The sequence below is a fragment of the Haemorhous mexicanus genome, chromosome 1, assembly GCF_027477595.1.
Source record: "Haemorhous mexicanus isolate bHaeMex1 chromosome 1, bHaeMex1.pri, whole genome shotgun sequence".
NCBI classification, from domain to species: Eukaryota; Metazoa; Chordata; class Aves; order Passeriformes; family Fringillidae; genus Haemorhous; species Haemorhous mexicanus.
The window spans coordinates 148,375,216-148,395,088 of record NC_082341.1 but is presented as its reverse complement, the minus strand read 5'-3'; the positions used below and the strand labels follow the sequence as shown (position 1 = coordinate 148,395,088).

The 19,873-nt window shown below is 38.2% G+C and overlaps 1 long non-coding RNA gene across 1 annotated transcript; it reads right to left on the bottom strand.

Moving 5' to 3' along the window:
• Positions 1-9,644: 9,644 nt before the first annotated feature.
• LOC132333454 (uncharacterized) lies at positions 9,645-19,610 on the bottom strand. The gene is made up of 3 exons (XR_009488176.1): positions 18,484-19,610; positions 12,103-12,190; positions 9,645-10,864 (listed from the first exon to the last, which is right to left on the bottom strand). It is a non-coding gene; the product is annotated as an uncharacterized LOC132333454 (long non-coding RNA).
• Between the last annotated feature and the right edge of the window lie 263 nt (positions 19,611-19,873).

The window sequence follows — 19,873 nt, the reverse complement described above, 5'->3', positions numbered from 1 at the left end:
TAGGAAGGTAAGCAAAAAATGTTAACTGTGTGATGAAACTGGGTAATGCAGTTCTTGACATCTGTCATTAAAGAAGAGACAAAAAAGATTTTTACTGTATACATTAACAGATTAGAAAAATTAAGTACAAATAATATTCTTATAATTAGAAAATATATTCAAAAAGTATTAGAGAAACAGTCAATTTTATGGATCTGTCATGTTAATTTATAGAAAACGGCTTTCAGAAATGTCAAAAACTATGAAATCTGTAGCATTGGGTTTTGATACTTGTACCTTTGCAGGTCATTGTTGGTCAAGATGTGAAAGATAAACATCAGTTAAAAATTTTACTTATTCCACACAGAAAAAGAAATATTTCATGAGTTCTGAAGTGTCTAAAGCCCTGTTCAAACAAAAGAAATGAATTGTGCCTGTTCAAACAAAAGAAATGAATTGTTGTACTGCAAAACTTTGAGGCTGAGTATTGCACCGCTTGCTCACCATAACCCTGAGATCCTCCACTTGAATTTTGTGAAGTGGTTGAGTGAGATCCCACGCCCTGTGCTCTCTACAGCATTGCCATACAGCTGTGCCATGGCTCCAGCCACACCCTGGAGGAAGTTCTCTAGACCACACTTCCTCCCTTCCCTTGTTCACAGTGCTGACACATGCAGCTTTGATGGAACACAGTCCCAACACCAATAGATTATATATTCACTTTTTCCTCTCTTCAGTTCCATGTACAAGTGAATCCCTTTTCTGTGCTTCCAGAATAGTTCTTGTTCTGTGAGATGTTTTGCAGTATTCTGGGACAATATCTCATCTTCAGTGCTTCATCACAAGCATTCTGACCAGCCACACCTGTCTCCATCACATAGCACATGGCTGTTCTTATTGCCTACCTCGTGGTTTACCAGGTATTCACTGCAGGCTTTTAGGAAGATGGCCAACATGAAAATTCCTCTGGAGACCTAAGACAGGAAAACATCTTTTTCTCCCCCTTTCCAAGGTTTCTTAAGACATACTGTGCAGAATTTCTTTGTTGTCCTCTCGCATGCTACAAGTTGCCACAGCTATTATTCAGACTTTGCATGGTAGATTTTAAACTCTCTGATTGATTGCATCTCTTGTTTATTGTGTGATACAGCCTCACCTGCCAGTGAGAATGGTTCTGAGTTCCTTGACATAGTTTTTATTAGCTATACATGTGTGGGGAGAAGCAGATTGATGATCTTCAAGGGCTGGAGCTGTCACTGCTGGACTGATTTTAAGACAAGCTGTTTCTCAGAAGACCTGTCATTTGATGCTTAAACAAGGTTAAAGCCCAATCTGAAAGGTTCTTTTGTCAGAAGGAATCACTTCTGTTGGTATTTTGTTGGTTTTGACATGCAGCTTAATTAGGTCTTTAATTCCTGAACCACAAGCTTTTCTTAAATTAGCAAAGAGAAAAAGAAAAAACAAAACAAAAAACCAAGGCTTTATGCCACCTGGAAGAAATTAAAATAAATATCCTTTCTCACTAATCTTATTTCAAGTCACAACAATAAATATTCTCTGTATTCAATAGCTTTTTTAGCCTGCAGCTAAGGGGAGTCCTCTGTGCAAATGAGCCCTTTCCAGCACCAATACTTGACAGGAACAAATTAGCAAGTCCTGCTAAAATCACCAATGCCTGTGATGTACCCCAATTGGTGCTATCAAACTGTGGGCAATTCTAGGAGATTTTATATTTATAACCTGGGTATTTTGCTGCTGGTTAGGAAGGTATCAAGGGAGTTTAAAAATTACTTCAAGCAGAACGTGAGTTTGAAGATCAAATTCTATGTGGTGGACAGGAAAAAGGAAGGGAAACTGAGTTCTGCTTATACCTTCTACTCTCTGTACCTGAGAGATGCTGCTCCAGTGCTAGGGAGCAAGGAGAACACAACAGCCCTGCTAGTTCAGACTTATCCCTGCTCCTGACCCCAAATATTTCATATAGGGCGAGGTTCTCTCTCCTTCACTACCAGTACCTGATACAATTACACATTTTCTGGAGCTTTCTGCCAGTTTTGAGCTTTATTGCAGGACAGGGGTTCCCAGTAGCTGTGAAGTCATCTTGTTCCCCAAGTCTTCCCATCCCCATGAAGATAAACTATAAGTTTCTTGGCTGACCTGAGGTGTAGGGGATGCCATTGATACACATTATTTTCTAGTTCTGCATTTGAAGTCTATAGTATCACCCCTATTTACTTGTGCTCCCTTTCTTCCCTCACTGCTGTATCACTGGACCCACTCAAATTTGTGCTTTGTACCCCTGATCTGAGCACAGGGGCCTTTTGGGTTCAGCGTGCTCCTCTGACCTTTCTCTTCCTGAGGAAATAATAGGGACAGACATTTACAGACAAATACATGAACTCTGCACAGAGAGAATAAGTTGGTTTATGTCTTCACAGTTTTAACAGCTGTATGCTTGTAGCCAATGTGAAATACTTGATCACACTGAAATGAAAGTATCTGATCATCAAAATATAAATTTGCTATGAAAATGCAGATACCCTTTTCTGGTCCAGGAGCTTGACTGCTTTATAATTTAGGTGTCAGATTCCCATTAATACCTTTACCTCCCACCTCATGCTCATTAATTCCTTTTATGTAACAATTCATGACCCTCACCATTTCCTCACAGTTTAATGATTTCAGAGAAAACCTTTCATCCCATTGTCAACCCCCTTCTTTAGCTATTGCCTTTTGCAGAGAGAACACCAGGGTCTGCTAGGGCAGTGGTGCTCCTGTCCCCCACATGCTCTGAGGGAGGATTCCCTCAGACATAATTGTAGCTGTTTCGCCCTGTGGACAAATCAGTCCCAAACCAGCCCAAGTACAAAGATGCACAGTTGGGCAGCCAATTGTGCTCTGAAGTCATTAGCAAGACAAAACACTCTGTGGAATTTAGGCTTTCAGAATCTCCTCTGCAAGGAGGATTTCTAAGAAAAACCTGGCAGTTCCAACTGGGAGAGGAATTTCTCCTGCTAAATAGAAGATAAGGAAAGATTAGTTTAGTGACAACAAGCTTGGAGTTAATGCTCTTCAAGTGGGAATGTGCTCCTTCAGTGACTTCTCCTTCAGAGGACTGAATCAAATTACATATAAGTTTATAAATCCATTTTCAGATATTGGCATTACCTATTAAATATAATGTTCTCTTTAACTGAAAGCATATTTTTAACAAGAGATACCTGTTGTTCATAATATTTTGAATTAGCAGTACTATTACCAGCACTATTAATAATTTATGTCAATATTCCAAACTCAGAGAAAAATAATGAAGTCCCCATATTTGATATATTATTAAGGACACTGAATTCTCTGTGTGGCATTGGTCTTTTCCTTCAGTTTCCAATTTACAGGAAACCTAAACTTATATAAAGTCAAAGTTCCTGTCACAAGGCTGAAAGTAACATGTACTGTCAAAGAAAAGCCTTCCAGAGAAAATAAGACAATTCTATCTGTACACCAAACAACTAGCCACTTAAAGTAAAACTTTGCCATCTGGTTTATAAATAAATCCAATTATTAAAAAATAAAATTTGCCCTTAGATCTCATTGGGGTTCACTGTATAATTCCATCACTGTGTAAATGACTGTTACCAGTGGAAGAAATATCTGCACACATGAAATTTGCTAATTATCAGTGCTCATGAATCATTTCATTGCTCAGTTACACTGATAGAAATAACTACAAAAAGAGCCTGAGTTTTCAAAGTTGTTAAATGGGAATGTTGACATAAATATAAAGAAGAGAAAAAATATATACAAAGCAAAAAATTGCTTTTCCCCTGGGCTGGGCAGGAGAATGGAGGCTAAACCATCAAAAAAATTCCATGTCTAATGCTTTAAATAATGAAAAATACACTCAAATCCTTAATGAAATTATGTCATGAAAAGGATGAAAGTGTAAATATACTTAAGGTTACATTTGCAACAAAAATTGTGCTGCAGTTGGTGAGGAAGTCATTATTTTGCCCACTTTGAACAAGATTTTTTTCCTTAGGAAGAGTCACAGTGGGAGTATTGAGCATGCTTTAAAATGTGAACCTTATGTAAGTTGTTAATTGAGAGTCACTCACTTTGTAGGGGAAGCAAACAAACAAAACCAAACACCCACCCCCCCCTCACCCTCCTTACTCCAGGTTACAGGAATTTGAATGAAGAAGAGGAAGCTGAGGCAATTTGAAATCTGGCTCAGGCCAAGTCAGAGGGCTCTCACAAAAGCAACCTGTGCTGGCTCAGGGATTAATTAATGCTGTCATCTCCATTGCCTGGGAACAATGCTGTCCTCTCAACTACATTCCTTTCTTCCAAGATGAAATCCTGAAATGTTCCTAGATTAGGGGTGTAGTTGATGGAACATTCTTAGTACTGGTTGATATAAGATGTAGATTATATTTTTTATTTGAAGCAACCTACTCTGGGTTTATTAGAATGAATAGGCCATATCTTTACTTAGACTGGCTGCATTACATTGACCCATTTAAAAGTTGGAAGCAAACTACTGTTGCTTCATTAAATGGCAAAAATTTCAGGAACGAGGATTATTGTAATTATTGTTGTTGCTATTATTATCTTGACATACCACTTAACTAAGAGAAGAAATTATAGAATAAAACCCAGGTCCTTTTATAGGTTAAAAACTGGCATTGTTTGGCCAGAATTGAAATTAATTTCTTCCTCTCAGTTCATTTGAGACAGTTGATTTTAACTACTGTTTAAAAAACCAAAAATGCATCTGTTTCACACAAAAACTGTGTTTATTGTGGCATAGCTTGCAGACAGAGTTACCCAGTGGGGGTCCCACCCCAGTTGAAGAGATGCTCCTCTGGGGCTACAACCCCATTGAAGTGAGTTTCAGCTTTCCATGAATCAAATGAACCACCACAGGTTTTATTCAGCTTTTGTTTGTTTGTTTGATTTTGTTTGATTTTTTGCTTGTTTGTGTGGGGTTTTTGATTTGTTTTGTTAGCTTGAATTAGTGGAAGTTAATTTTTGTTTTCTGTCCATTTTCCAGCATCAGCCTACTAACCACAGTGAATCTGCGACTGCTTCATGAGCAACAGAAACACCCTTGCATTTGGATGCAGTGTTCCAGAAGGCCCTTAAAAATAACCACATGCTGTAGAGCTGGTCCCAGAATTCCAGTGCTTTTGGTTCAGAACTCTTTGAGCTCTGAGGTCCTTGCACTGCAAATATATTCATACAAATTCAGGTGACTATGAATAAAATAGACTTAAAAATAATTTGGATTTTGCCTACCAGTTTAAGTGGCTTCTCCTGGCTTGCAGCTGGGCAGTCAAATTGATTTTGGCTATGCTTTGCTGTGTGCTTCTTATTGTGGAGAAGGTCTGGCACATTGCTAAGTTCTTAAGGTGGAACCGTGTCCTGATATAATTAATTAATGAATTAATATTGCTCATTCATTATGTGAATGCCAAGTTGTGTGACAGAAAAAAAAAAGGAAAAGAAAAAAAAGGCATGAAAGGACAATTTTAAAAAATCAGCAGTGGATCTGAAGGCTTTTCAGCATGAGGCTGCTATCTATAGATAGTTATCTCACATGGCAGCCCTGTGTTTTAAGAAGCAGAAAAGTTTTCAGTTAGTGATTACATACATATGGTAGCAGAAGAGGCCCTTGGGGCTGTTGCAGGGACCTCACAGGAAGCTCAGAGCCTCAATCCAAGGCATGGGGGAGGAGGAGGGATGCGTGGAACTCAAGACTCAGAGATAGGAAACAATTATCATTCAGCTGGCAAAAGGCTAAAAATGTCCCAGAGCAACATTCCCGGGATACCCCAGAGCAAGACCTGCCAGTGGAGAGAAGACCAGGAAAACGGAAACTCATTGTTTCACCCAGGCTGAATTTCACATCCTATTACTAACTCTAACAATCTCTATTTTCAGTGAGCTGGTGCTGCAAAACACAGTTTGAAGGCAACAAAAATTAGCAGCAAATTCTGGAGTGGTTTATTTTGGGTGGCACACTAGTTGTGTAGTCTGGGTGAAGAAATAAGCATCATATAGGCTAAAAATATTATTTATATACACCCATTTCAAGGCAGTTTTTGGGGCTGACCTGCTGCTTTGCAAAGAAAATTGAGAGTTAATTGTTTAGCCTCAATAATTTAGAAAATAGAGAAAGTATCAAAATATTATTTGAACAGTGAACTAAATGTCCAAAATTTGTCATTAAAAAATATAAAGTTTTGAGAAAATAATATTCTTTATTTTTTGACAGTGAAAAATGTTTGCCAGCATCAAAAACAATTGTTAATGCAGGTGGGGAACTGAAGAATCTACTATTTGCAAAGTTCATCTACGTGTCTGAGCATGCAAAGAGAAAAAAAAAAAAAGATTGATAAGTTGAATTATAATTTCAATATTTCTTTAACTAATGCACAAGGGAAAACAAGACTAAAAATGGTGTGTGTCTTGTGGAAGAAACTGAAATTTCTTGAATGTATATGGTTCATGTGGAATACGAAGACAGCCAAACTAGCATGTAGATTTCCTGGGACAGCTACAATTTTTCTCCTAGTCTACATTTTTTAAAGTGCAATTCCATTTTTTACCAGTAATTTTTGTCTCTTAGTGTTCCTAGAAACTGTTTAGACAAAGATTGTGTTTAACATCATCATCCATTGTTCAACTATAGTAATCTTGAGGCTTCAGGGGTAAAATAATTGATCTCCATCTGGGGAACTCTAATGACAGAAGCTTTACAACTGTAACTGTTAGGATGAGATTACTGCCCACTTATGTTTTCCTGCCTCAACTGATACAAAGATGAGGAGCTCTAATATTCTCCATTTCATAGTCAGAGGCAGATCCTGTTGTCAGGTGAAGACAAGGTCATCAATTTGAATTAAGCATTAATCTCCCAAGACTGTTGTTTTCTTTCTGACAATAATGTCTACCAAGTATTATAGCAACAGAAAAATGGAATTGGGATGATAATCCATAACTTCCTACCATCAACTAAACCATTGTCCATTCACCTTTCAGGCGTGTTTTTTTAAAAGCATTCATTGGACATGAATGCTTTTGGCTTCTCAATGCCCCACCTTATATTTGTCTTCCCTTGGAAATAAAAATGCAGAACACTATTTGAAGCTTTTGAAAAAGTGGTCTTCAGGAGACACTTCAGTCTTGCACAGTGGGCTAAGTTTTGTCACAGGAAGCTGGAAGATTATTTTGCTGGAACATCAATGAATTTAACAAAAAATTAATGAATAGAGTTCCAAAAGGCTCATTATGCTTCATGCATCTACAGATCACCATTTACCATGCTGTGGGTAAGTCTTGGATAATAAATGTCACAAAGCTTCGTTACATTCACAGTCATGGAAAAACATGTGGTGAATATATTTATTTTTACTCCAGTGATGTCAGTTCTTCATTAGCAGGATGTGAACTCAGCCCCCTGAGCCTGCTTCCATCCATGCACCACTAACATGTTTCAGCAGACAATGTTCAGCACGTTCTGATGCAGCAGGACACTTTATTCAGAAGCCCTGTTAACTTCTGGGGAGGACATGTTCTGACTATGCCTTCTGGACTGAGTACTAAAACATTTCTTATCTTTTCTCCTCTGTCTACCGTGTAATGCCATTGCCCCATTTTTATTTTGCATTTTATCCTACCACCTTATTGACCAGGAGACATTTCCTCCACTGCAACTAACTTTAACATTGGGAGCTACCAGTCTTGCTCTCTTGTCTTCAGCATAGAGTAGCAGGTCTCCAGCTTTGATTTAGAATGTTTTATGCTATCTTTACAAAAGCATTCAACACTATTTTTCCGAAATATAAAATGTACTTATTGCCTTCCTGAAGATTTAAGTGCTTACATCCAAGTACTGGAATGATGCAACAGGGAAAAAGTTCTTTATGAGCCAAACTTTGTGAATCTGTTTTAAAGGACTTGACTTCTCTGGAAAATGGAACATTACTGAAAAATAACCCTGACTATTTAAACTTAAAATTCCGAGCACTCCACATCACCCCAGCTCAAGGGTCATGCTCTCTCAAGTTTGTCACTCCTCTCAGAAATTCCCACTGCTCATTGGCATTTATCTAGAGTGCCTGTTAACTCTTAATGTGGTAAATGTCTCAGGAAGAACAAGTAAGGATACACAACAAATAGAGACACCATAAGACTGCTGTTATGCAGCCCTTCCATCTACTTCATCTTTCACTTAAAGAACAAAAATTCATGAATGATAAACTGAACCATAAATTTGCCATCCAGGATGCCTGTCCCAGATCCACAAGTGCATTATGACAGACCTCACTGAACAACCTCAAGTCCTGACGTGTGAATAAATGTTCACCTTTGGGGAGATGGCCCAAACTGTTAAATTTCTTTAAACATGCCTCAGAACAAAACCTCTGTTCCTTAGGAAGGAAACCATATGATTACTGGAAAAGCATCTTTTCTGCCTTGAGTTCCAATTTAAATAATTTCCATAGGTACAGAGATAATTCCCCAGGACTTGGTAGAAGTAGCAATTTAAGATACTTAATTTCTCTGCCTGCTGCACTTGTGGGCCCCTACCTTGGAGTTTCTACACCAGCTGAGTTACATTTACAATTCATGCAGACCCTAAACTGCTTTTCCCTTTTAGCTCTGGAGCAGACAGGAAATGCATCAGACATCTCTTAGGGGAAGCAGCAGTGAGTGATGTTCTCCTAGATGGATTCTCTCACTCATTAATATTCTGTTATTTTGAGATGTGCTCTGTGCTAAATGCTCTGACAGTGTCAGTGCAAGGCCTTTTTTCTCTGAGAATGCTTCATGAACTGCGTGAAGGAAATGGTAATAGTAAATCACAGAGAGTATAAATTTAGCATATTTTCTGTCAATTCCAGAAAGAACTGAGGGATACTCAGAGTAGCTTGGCTTGTACTTGTGAGTACTGCAAGCACACAACTGCCCTCTGTGCATTTCCTTACCAAACAAGATAAAACCTTTATGCTAGAAAACATATCACTCTTTAAAATCTTGAAGATGATTTCTGTTGGAATTTGGGGGCGTAGGATTTTGTTTGTTTGTGGGGGTTTTTGTTATTGCTGTTGTTTGGTTGGGGTTTTTCCTTAAGAAAACAGAATTGTACAACTAGGAGGAAGCATTTTAGTTGTCATGAAGAGCTGCTAAGCACAAAAAGCTCAAAGTAAATTTTGAAGTACAACCAGTAGAAAGTGAAATTAAGACTTCTTCTCCAACTCTGGTAATATGATTTTATAACTGCAGGAAAAGCTAATTCCAGAATGTAAAGAGTAGGCATAGCTTTCAACATATCTTCTTTGCCTAAGCTTTTTTGTGTGATGATAGGAAAGGCAAAAATGGGCTCACTTTGAGATATTCATCTACATATTTACCTCTTTTGAAATTCTGGGTAGTCACAATACTTAGAAAATTAGCTTTGTGTTTGCTTTATCTCAGGATTTCTCCACTAGCTGACAAGAATATTTTCCTACTTTTTAAAGACAATAATCAGACTAGGTTTAATTTGATTTAACCTGTTTCACTTTTCCACTAAGGCAGCTGGATTCTGTCAAAAGACTTCCATTTCCCCCTTTATGTGCCACTTTAAAAAAAAAAAAAATATATATGCATTCAGATAGATGTTCAGTTTTTGAAGCGGGGTTTATGAAGGAAAGATCAACAGCAAGGAAAAGAACAGCCACAGTAAAGACCATCTCTGTACCAAGAATTTCTACTTTGTTAGTGACATTAGAAAAAAACATACACAAATGAAGGAAAAATGTCTAATAAAAAATAAATAATATTGCTTTATAACTATTTAGAGATATGGTCACATTTCTATGTTCATTGTGCAGTTACCCTCAATTGTTGGGTTACTTCACCACTCTATCATAAGTGACAACTTCTTACCCAAAGAAACCTTTCTTCAAACTAGTCCATGCTGTGGTAAAATACAAAACAATATGCAAGTTAATTATGTTCTCAAAGTTCTGGCTGTTTTACAGCGTATCAAGACAGTTTGATCTAAAGTTAATTACTCTTGAATTTAACTTCCCAGCTGTGATTTGTGCATTGATTTATAAATAAATCTATAGAAGATGCAGAGATTTAAGGGTTTGCTATGTTTGGCCTCCAGAGCTGGTCATTTTTGGTACTGATTTATGTGACATCTTACTTATCAGTCATGTCCTTCTAACTATTCAGCTAATAAAATTGCAGTTATTTATTAGGGACTATCTTATATACATTAAATGTCACAAACTGGCAGTAAAGGTAAGTTAAACCAATTGGTTAATCAAAACACCAACACACTGAAAGCAAGAACTTAGAAACTAGGCTTCAGAATGCACAATGAAGTCTTAAAGTTGATTTTGAAGCAATAAATCTTTACAGGATTATAGTTTCAAGCACCTGAATAAATCACCTGCTCATTCTGCATGCTAAGGACCTATCAGGTCCCAATGGCATGAAGGAAATTTGTTGAAGGCCAAACATTGTTTTAAAATGAGGAATCTTCTTCACATTCCTAAAATAAAGGTTAGAGAATTAGTTAAAAGGATCCACTATTTCTTTTAGTAGCAACATGTTCTATTAAAATAGCTATTAACTTCAAGCTTTGTATTTTTTTTTTTTGGCAACGGGATCTTTAGGCTTGGTTGATCTATTAGCTTCCACTTAGTTCAAATTAAGCAAGAATAAAAGCTCTCAAAATCTCAGATAAAACATCTCCTGTCTCTCGCTACCCACACTTCACAGCTTTGCACAGAAATACAGCTGAAGCACAACACAGGATGGAATGGAAATGGAGTGCACAATATTCCTACTCCAGCTGCATGGCATTGGGAATGTGAGAACATGCATTCTGAAAAAAAAAAAAAGTAAATTATAAACAAAGTTAATAATATTCACCTTTGTAGAGAAAAATAAAATGGAAGAAAGCCGCAGATTAACCAGCACAGTAGCAATCTGTCTTTTCTAAACTTAATAAAGCAACTACTTTAAAGCATCCTGGAAAGAAATGTCAGCTTTTCAGTAGAAAGCTGAAGTAGGGAGTTAAGCAATGAGAGAATATTTGTAGTATTTTCATTCCTAAAGCTTACTCACTTGTTAGTTTTATTATAACATAGGAGTGAAATGTATAGTCAAGACTTCCCATTTTCCCTCTCCTAGGCTCTCTCTCCCTCCCACTCAAGTTCATCCCTTTTCTTTAAAAAACTGCCTGGGACACTGCACACAGATTTTAAGTACCTGATCTGTCAAAAAGTATAATTGTCTGTTTAGTGCCCTTAGATTTAGTCAAAGGACAGTAGTACTAACTTGGCTACCAAACAGAAAATTGAAGTAAATATAAGGCAACCCTGCAGAGATTTGATCTTAATGGATCAATGATCTTAATGGATCTCTTCCCACCTCAGGAATTCTATGCTTCTGTAAGCACAGTAGTCCTAATGTCCTCTGGTAACAGGAGCTATTCACATTCCCCACACACCTCATGGAGGAGGACACTCCTCTCTAAGAAAATTGGTCAGGCAGGTGTGGTCTTACCTCCTAACAGACAGCCGAACTTCTTCCTGCCATCTTAGTTAGAACCTACAGAGACTTTCACTAAACTTTGCAAAATCCAAATGGATGGAGGAGAAAGGTTCACCCTGCTTGCACCGACAGGTGTAACCAAAGCAAGTACTTTGAATTGCCCTCTGGAAGCACTTCCCTCTTTCCATTTGAGCTTTGGAGGACAAAGGCTTTTACTTCAGGTATTCTGAGGCACAATCAAGTTAATGGCCTGATTCAGAACCTGAAACAGCCTGGTAAATACACCCCACATGAGCAATGGGCAGGCTTTCCTCGCCCAGTTGCACAGACCATTTTGTTTGTACAAGTTCATTAGCTCTCAACAAAGAACTTTGCCTACTACTCTAAAACACCTCATCCTGCACAGCCCAGCCTACATAAAGCAAAACTTCCTAATGAAGTGACTCTCTAATAAGAAACTTTCTCCCAGAGCACCCTGCAGATCAAAAGCCCTGAAGGCACAGGGTGAATATGAAAAAATTACACATCAGCTAATCAGTTAGGGATGATTCTGGCAATTGTCCTTACCTGGAAACTATTATCCCCCACATCCCTTTAGAAATGTACTCCTGCAGTCCTGGATCTTCAAGCAGGTGCTCTGACAGCAATAGTTCATCTAAAAGGCAGGAAGGAATGTGTAGCTATCAGTCAACTGGGGTGAAAATCAGGAGATAGTATTGTCTCAGGAATGTTTTTTTTTGTTTGTGACCATGAGAAGTATATATTTTACCTTGCTGTCCACCTTTAAGTGGAGAAGCCAATGCAATGTCTGTGTTACTAGGAGAGGGAGAAAGCTCTAACTGCAAAGATCAGACAATGTAACAAAGCTGGACACTTCAGAAATTAAGAACAGAGACAGTACACTGTCATCTATATAAAATTTAAATATTGGATTTCCAAAAGACACTGAATTACCTCCAGGGGGATGTTAGAAAAAAGGGAAAAAGGTGAGTCAATCAACAGTAAAGGAAAATCTGAAAGCATAAATTGACATATTAAGTTTTCCTTAACAAAGATCAAGGGTATTTTTTCTTGACATGGCCACCATTACAAGAAGCAGAGCACTCAGCAAGATGTCATGGGAGGATGGTAATTCATGCTGGACCAGTTACTCCTTCCCTGTGTATTTCTGCTCGTAGTTGACATGACATGAATTTTTTTGATTTCATACTGTCTTTTCAACAGAACAGATTCCTTACTGTTTCTGGGAAGACGTCACAACTGGCCATGTTTTTTTCAGAGGAGCTGGACTTACTGGGCATGTAAGCAATTTTGGAAAAAAAAGGTTATTTACTGAATGCTAATACAAATGTAGGAATCTGGCCTCTGTTATTTTTAGCTTTCTGACATTAGTCTTGACAAAGGCAGTGTTTGCACTGGGATAGCACTGGTCTGTTGCCTGTAGCAGAGACAAGATCTCAGGCCCGGAAAAGAAATACTTTGGTGATTCAAGATACTAGGAAATGAAACTTTTCAGCAGCATCTGAAGAGGAGAGAATAAAAAGCAAAGGAGGTTGGAGAGCAGGCATTAGATGAATTCACAGAAATATAGTCTCTCTGTGTGCACAGCTCATCTCTGAAGGTACAACATGAGTTTTGAATATAATCAAGTACGTTGATTATAGCCGAACAAAATAACCGATCATGGTTTCAGATCATGAAAGGTTCAACGAGCTTTTCCATTGGTTCTAGTTGTGATCCTTAACGTCAACAGCAAAGTGTTGCAGTGGAGCTTCAGACACCATTAGAAGCTGTGTAATGTCAAACAATAATTTGTAGAGGTTCTAGAATTTCAGTGCTTGATGACACCAAGGTCAAGCATATTTTGGTGCTAGTGAAGACAGGAAAGAGCAAAAGAGAAGCAATGTCTGGGGAAGGAAGGAAGGAAGAAAAAAGGAGAAATACAGAATATGCACATTTAAAAGGTTCTGTTCTTAGGAAGACTTCCAAACCCTCTCACAGTATAGATAAACATATATGTATCTCCCTTTAATTCTATATTAACTGCTCAGTTATCTATTGAATAAGAACAAAAAGGCTCAATAATGTCAATGCTGGTAGGATGTCTGAAGGTAAGGTGAGGTGAGAAAGGGAGGAGGTTTTAGGTAGAGTGAGAGGGGGAAGAGTAGAGGGAGTGAAAAATCATCTCTAGTCCTAGTTGATAAGATAGAAAGGTTGCTTGGGGAAATGAAGTGTGAGGAAAATTGCATACATGTGTTTCCAGGGGCTCTCTAGAATGTAAAGGTAAGTTCTGATTAGAAATCAGAAGAGGTCAGGAAAATTTTGCCAGGCACCAAAAGACAGGGGAAAGGAGGGGAGGAAAAGAAAGATTGGTAACTGTTGTGGGAAGGATGTTTCCACTTCTGAATCATGTCACAACTGAGTATGAAGTTTAAGGGTAGGCATAAGAGAAAACATATAGAAAAATGGCTTACACTTTGAAACCCAAAATGTCATATCAGTCCATTGCAGTAACACCCTGATTTCCAGTGAGGAGAATCACTTTGAGAGCTCCTCTCTGAGTCCTCAGAATCATTAAGAATTAGCAGATTGCTTCTTTCTGTAATTACTTTAATCATATTTGTTCTGTAGTTATCTGTTGTTAATAGAGCTCTTTGATCTTCTTAACTGCCTTCCATGCAATTAGGCAGTGGTGTAAAACACATGGATAATACTTTGCTAACGATGCACTACTTGCACAGAGGAAGATGTAAGAGCACATGGTAATTCTCTATGAGGTTTTGACTCAAAATGTTGCAGACATATTTCATCATGTTTATTTTGCTGTTAACTGAACATCAGGCATGATTGCTTGTTATGTCATTAATTGCTTTGCTTAACAGCCAAGAGGTTCAATTAGATACTGCTAATGTTGCAGAGGGTTTCTTTGCTCTGAACTGGGTCAGATTCCAGGATGTTTATGTGTTGACCCTGCAGCCTTGTTTAAATGTTGGGGTTTTGCAGCAATGGCACTTCAAAGAATTGCACTCCTTGCAGCAGAAATATCACCCAGGAATCCCAGTCCTACTGATATTTGGTGTCTTCTTTTGGGCCACTCCTATACCCTATGCTGCCCAGTTTTGGGTGGTCATCTTCCCTGGAATCTTTGGCACAGCAGGTGACTAATTCCTGCTTTCTTTTTCAGAAGCTGCCATCTTGACCTTCTCATCTGAAATTAAACTACTCAAGCTATCAAGGTACTGTAGAATTTCACTTTCAAACCACCTTCTCAAGACATTCTAGTCTGTAACTGAAATCTGTAAATGAACTTCAGAAGACTTGCAGATGGATGGAAAAAGTCAAATGTCACAAGAACTTGAAAATGTGCTTGTGAGTCAGACCTAGTGGGGCACCCAGATCAGTATTCTGTTTTCAGGTTCTGCACAAATAAATGACTATCAAGAAGGACATGAAAAAATGGTCACTAGTGTAATGAAAAAAAGTGAGGAGACAACAAAGGAGAATTTGGAAGATTCTCATTCCATTAGTGTCCAATGTAGGTCTACTGATTATAAAAATTTCTTCCAAGACTCTGAGCATTAAAGTGATTCAGGAGTTACTCTGGAAAATTCTGGTAAGGAGGTGACATAAACTAAGAATTTAACTAAGTCCACCATACAATCCCTATAAGGATTCAAATAATAATTGGACTGAATCATTCCAAAGGCTCCTTGTTGAAGAGAGAGGGAACCCATAGTTAATAGTTTTTGGCTATGTTTCTGATCAAAACTATTAACCCACAGTTAATAGTTTTGATTAATGTTTCTGATACATGTTTCAAGCTCCTGGCCTGAAACTGGTTTACCAGCATTTTGCCCATCTGGAATGTTTTCTCTGTCAGTAAAACACATAATTACTAGAAAGAAGAAAAGAAAAAAAAAAAAAAAAAAAAGAAATCAACCTAGCTTTGATTCTATGGGTATTAATAACTCTACCTTTATAACAAACAAAAAAAATCCTCAGTGAAAACATGTTCTTTAGCAACATTCCAAGGAATACACAACTAGTTGGAAAAGAAGTATAATTTGCCTTTCAAAAGGCAAATAAGTCTGAATATCTACCAATAACCACATTTTCCAGCAGGAGAGACAAGCAAGATTTTTCTCTGCAAGTTAAGGGCAGGCAGACAGTAGTAAGAGAAATACAGAATTCTTTGTGACTGGAACCAAAATGAGCAGAGCAGTGTTTTATCTGAAATGAAGTGTCTGACTGCAAACTACTGAGTGGAGTTTTCAAGAGCTGATTTTTTTGTTACAGTAGGCATTATAGATGAGCCTGTAGAAAGGCTAAATCAATCAGGCCCTTCCCTGAATCAGTCAAAATACACAAATTCCTTGCCTGGATTACACTGTGGAGACACAGGAAAGAGTGGTATTTCATTACTTTTTAATCAATATTTCTATAAAACAGCTTTAAATTTTTTTTTTACATTTCATCCTTTCTTTCCTCCATCTTTTAAACCATACTCCTCCCTTCAGTTAGAGGCTTTCTGATCAAGGAAATTTGATTGCTTTTATGTTTTAGATGGGCCTCATACACTGTGAGATTACAGAAGAGGACACAAAATGTAGGAAGTCATATATTGAGACATTGTGATTTTGTTGTCATTTTATCAGTGTTGAAACTGCTTATTTTCCTGTTGTGTAGGTGGAACAGATTCTGCCAATATAACTCACACCAATGAGTGTGAGTTTCAAAGGGAGCTCTAATCCAATGGTGTTGTTCTTAAGTGCAAGCTATGACACTGTAGGACATGGCAGAACCTAGTTCACCATCCCTGTGCCTCCGTGGTGGGCTCTACTGTGCCTGCTGGTTTGACAGTAGAGAGTTTCAGGGCTTCCATCTGATATTACACTGGTTTTCAGCTGTTTCCCTTCAACACAAGGCCAGACTAAATTACTGCAAACAAGAGGTCAGCTGGACAGAACCTCATTGGTTTGCAAAGCAATCAAGTCTCTGGATTTTCTATAAATATACATCTTCTAAATGCCATATAATGAAATACATCCCCTACAGTAACTGGAATTCCAACTGAGCTGATAATTTTGCTAAAATATGAGGATACACCTACTGCCCAAGCTGTTTTGCTGATCACCACACAGGTGCTCTTCTGATAGACCTGAATCACTGCAGCCAGTGTGGAGAGCAAGGTCTCTGAGATCAAAACATGAAGTCAGCTGAAAGCAGGCAGTACTAGAAGCTCTATGAGTCTAGTGAGCAGGATGGATTCTGTTCTATAAATTCCTTTGGTTACATCAGCTCCAGGCTGCAGTAAACATGAAGGTGGGTATTTTCCTCACCTTGGCCTGTTCTTCAGTGGATAACATAGCATAATTAATTTTAGTATAATTAATTTTGGCAGTAAGAGGGTTCAAAATGAATTTAAGCCTTCAGTTAATCCTAATAGGTGCTGCTGAATCCATTTATCACCACCCTTTGTGACTGGCAGCCAACACAAAACCCTGTAGTAAATGCAAAACTGGCTGCTTGCCCACAGAGCTGGCAGGCTCTGAGACACTGAATGAATGAGAACATGAAGCAAGCAAAAGAACTTTGATTTTATATGCAAGAGCCCACTGGAGCTCCAGCAAAACTCTTTTCTGTTTAAATGTCCCTGCTAACACAACACAATAAACTGACAAGAGACAGCAGATCCACTTGACTAAAAATAAAACTGAAATCCAACATGATATGCTTGCAACTGCAAGACGAGCATTTTTTCAGCCTAAGAGAAACTCTGTAATTATTCCAGGAGTAGGATGGAGGCAGAAGACAGGAAACCTGGGATGACTGGATTATTCATTGCACCTGTTCTAAAGTTTGCATTACACTTGGTTTATGTTGTTCTCCTTACTTGATAACTACATAAAGATTTAATTTGAATGGAGGTTTCTATTTATGTGGAAAAATCACTAATGCTTACACTTCACTTGGATTCACAAGTAGCATGCTGAGAAAAGGGCAAGGACTCATTTTATTTTATTTTATTTTCAGAAAATAAATATTCTTATTTTTATAGTAGCACTGAGGAGTATCAAACAGGAGTAGAATTCTACAGCCAGATGCTACACATATAAACATTAAAAGAGAGCTATGAGGCATAGGGTATTGTTTTATTTACACTACACATGATGGGCAGAGAGTGCAGAGTGCAGATGATTTGCTCAAGATCACACTCAAGATAAACATAGCAGAGCCTAGAACCAGACCCACATACACTAGATAGGAATGAACCATTATCAGGAGTTGCAGCTGATACCCAGTAAATCTAGATTTGCTGCTTCAGACTTTCAAACACATCTACATGTTTTTGTGCAAAATATCTCGGCACCAATCACTAGAGGAATTGCTGCCTAATCTCAGCCTCAGGATGATTCTGTTTAGAGCTTGTAATACAAGAGAAGTCTGAGGTAAGGGTACCTGATGCTCATTTACATCATTTTACCTATTACCAGAAATGAGTAAATGCCCTGAAAAATTCAAGTTTTTCTAATCATACAGGCTCAGTCTTGCTCCCAAGAACTTCCTGAAGGTAAAAATAACTGCTATTTTCAGTGTCCTAATAATGGGAGGAAGGAGGACATAGAACCAATAACTGAAGGACAGTTGAAAAATTGACTGGAAATTTCTGTTACTTGTTGGGATTCAGGAAACGTGACATAAGTAAACAAGTGCTGCTTTCTGGGCTAGATGCTCTGTGTTCAAACTCAGCTTTTAGACCTAGAACTGTCACAATTTATTTTTCATTAATAGTGTCAGTGATGCATAACTCATCTCCCTATCTTAAGAAGAAGGCATCATCTAGCTTGGATTTTACTTTCTGCTCCACTTCACTTCCTGGCTATATAACATGCTGAACCTTTTAAAAATAGCCTAATAATTAAAACACATTAGCATTTCCTGACTCACCATCTGGATTTGACCTACTTCTGGATTAAACTTTGTCAGCAGTGGGGATGGTGTCCAGGATATCCTCTTGCAAAAAACCACCTGCATTATAAAAGAGAATTACTTAATCTGAGATTCTAACATGAGACAGCACTTTGGGTTGCTGACTCAGTTTTCAGCATGGGGAAATGGCTTGATCATCAAAATTCTTTCAAACACATAAGAGGCAGTATCACCATTTGAAGAATAATAGTCTCAGGCTGTGTGAAAGGTTCAATTCCACATATGAAAACACTTCCTATGTTAGTAAAAAATTTCCCTTGACACTTCCCACTGACTCCACTGTGGTGACTCTTCAGCCCTGTAAATAATGAAACAATTCCAGTATCCCAGTAAAGCGTTTCTTATAAAGTGTAGCACATTCAAGCTCCAATAAAAATTCTTCTGTGATAACAAATACTTGGTTTCAGCTTCTTAGACTTCCTGACATCCTGAAGGCCATTTAACATGCTGCTTTTGTCCACATCTCCATGCCCCAGAGAGCTTAGCAATTAAGCCAGAAGGATTTATTAGGATTTCTTAGGGTGGCCCAGCAGTATATATGAGGTGACAGAGTTTCAGATCAGCTCCACTCCTCTGAAGCACATATTCAATACACACTTCTGATCACAAAGAGATGACAGAGAGTGTGCTTCCTTCTCTTATTTTGTTTCAAAATTGCTATGGATACAGGTAGGTCACACAAAAATATAGATATGCAGTTGTAGTTCCTTTCTCTTTTACTCCTTCATAGCAAAGCATGTTCAGGCTAGACTGAGCATCTCTCTATCATGCAGGGAAACAACTCACATACCTGGAAGATACAGAGCAATCTTTGTAATTTTTATCTTTGTAATCTATGTAATTTTTACAACCTGACACTGAACTAAGAGTTCACACGATGACCTATTGATTAGTGTTACAGAACTCATGCATGTGGTGGAACTTGACTCTCAGGGCACAAGCCCAGGGCTACAGAAATGAATAGAGCTCTCCTCTTAAAGACCACAAGTTATGGATTAGCCCTTGATCCTGAGTGATCCAGAAAGAACTCAGTTCTGATTTAGCCACTACCATTATTATTTTCTTTCCAAAATAAGGACCAGTGTGTTGTGTTTGGGTGTTGGCACTTCCCACCTTGCTTCCCAGGCATCCCACATTGCATGGGGCACCCACAATTTCTGGGATCAATAACACTTTGAGCAAAGGTCAAAAATCTCAGTGGGTCTGCTCAGCACCCTCAAGGTGTTTTAGTAACTTTCCAACCACCAGTTTGCAGTGTAACACCCATTAGCTAAAGGACAGGGGGGAAATTATTGGTTGCTTTTTTTTCCTTTACTGAATTTTTTTTTGACCAGTACTGAAGAGAGGA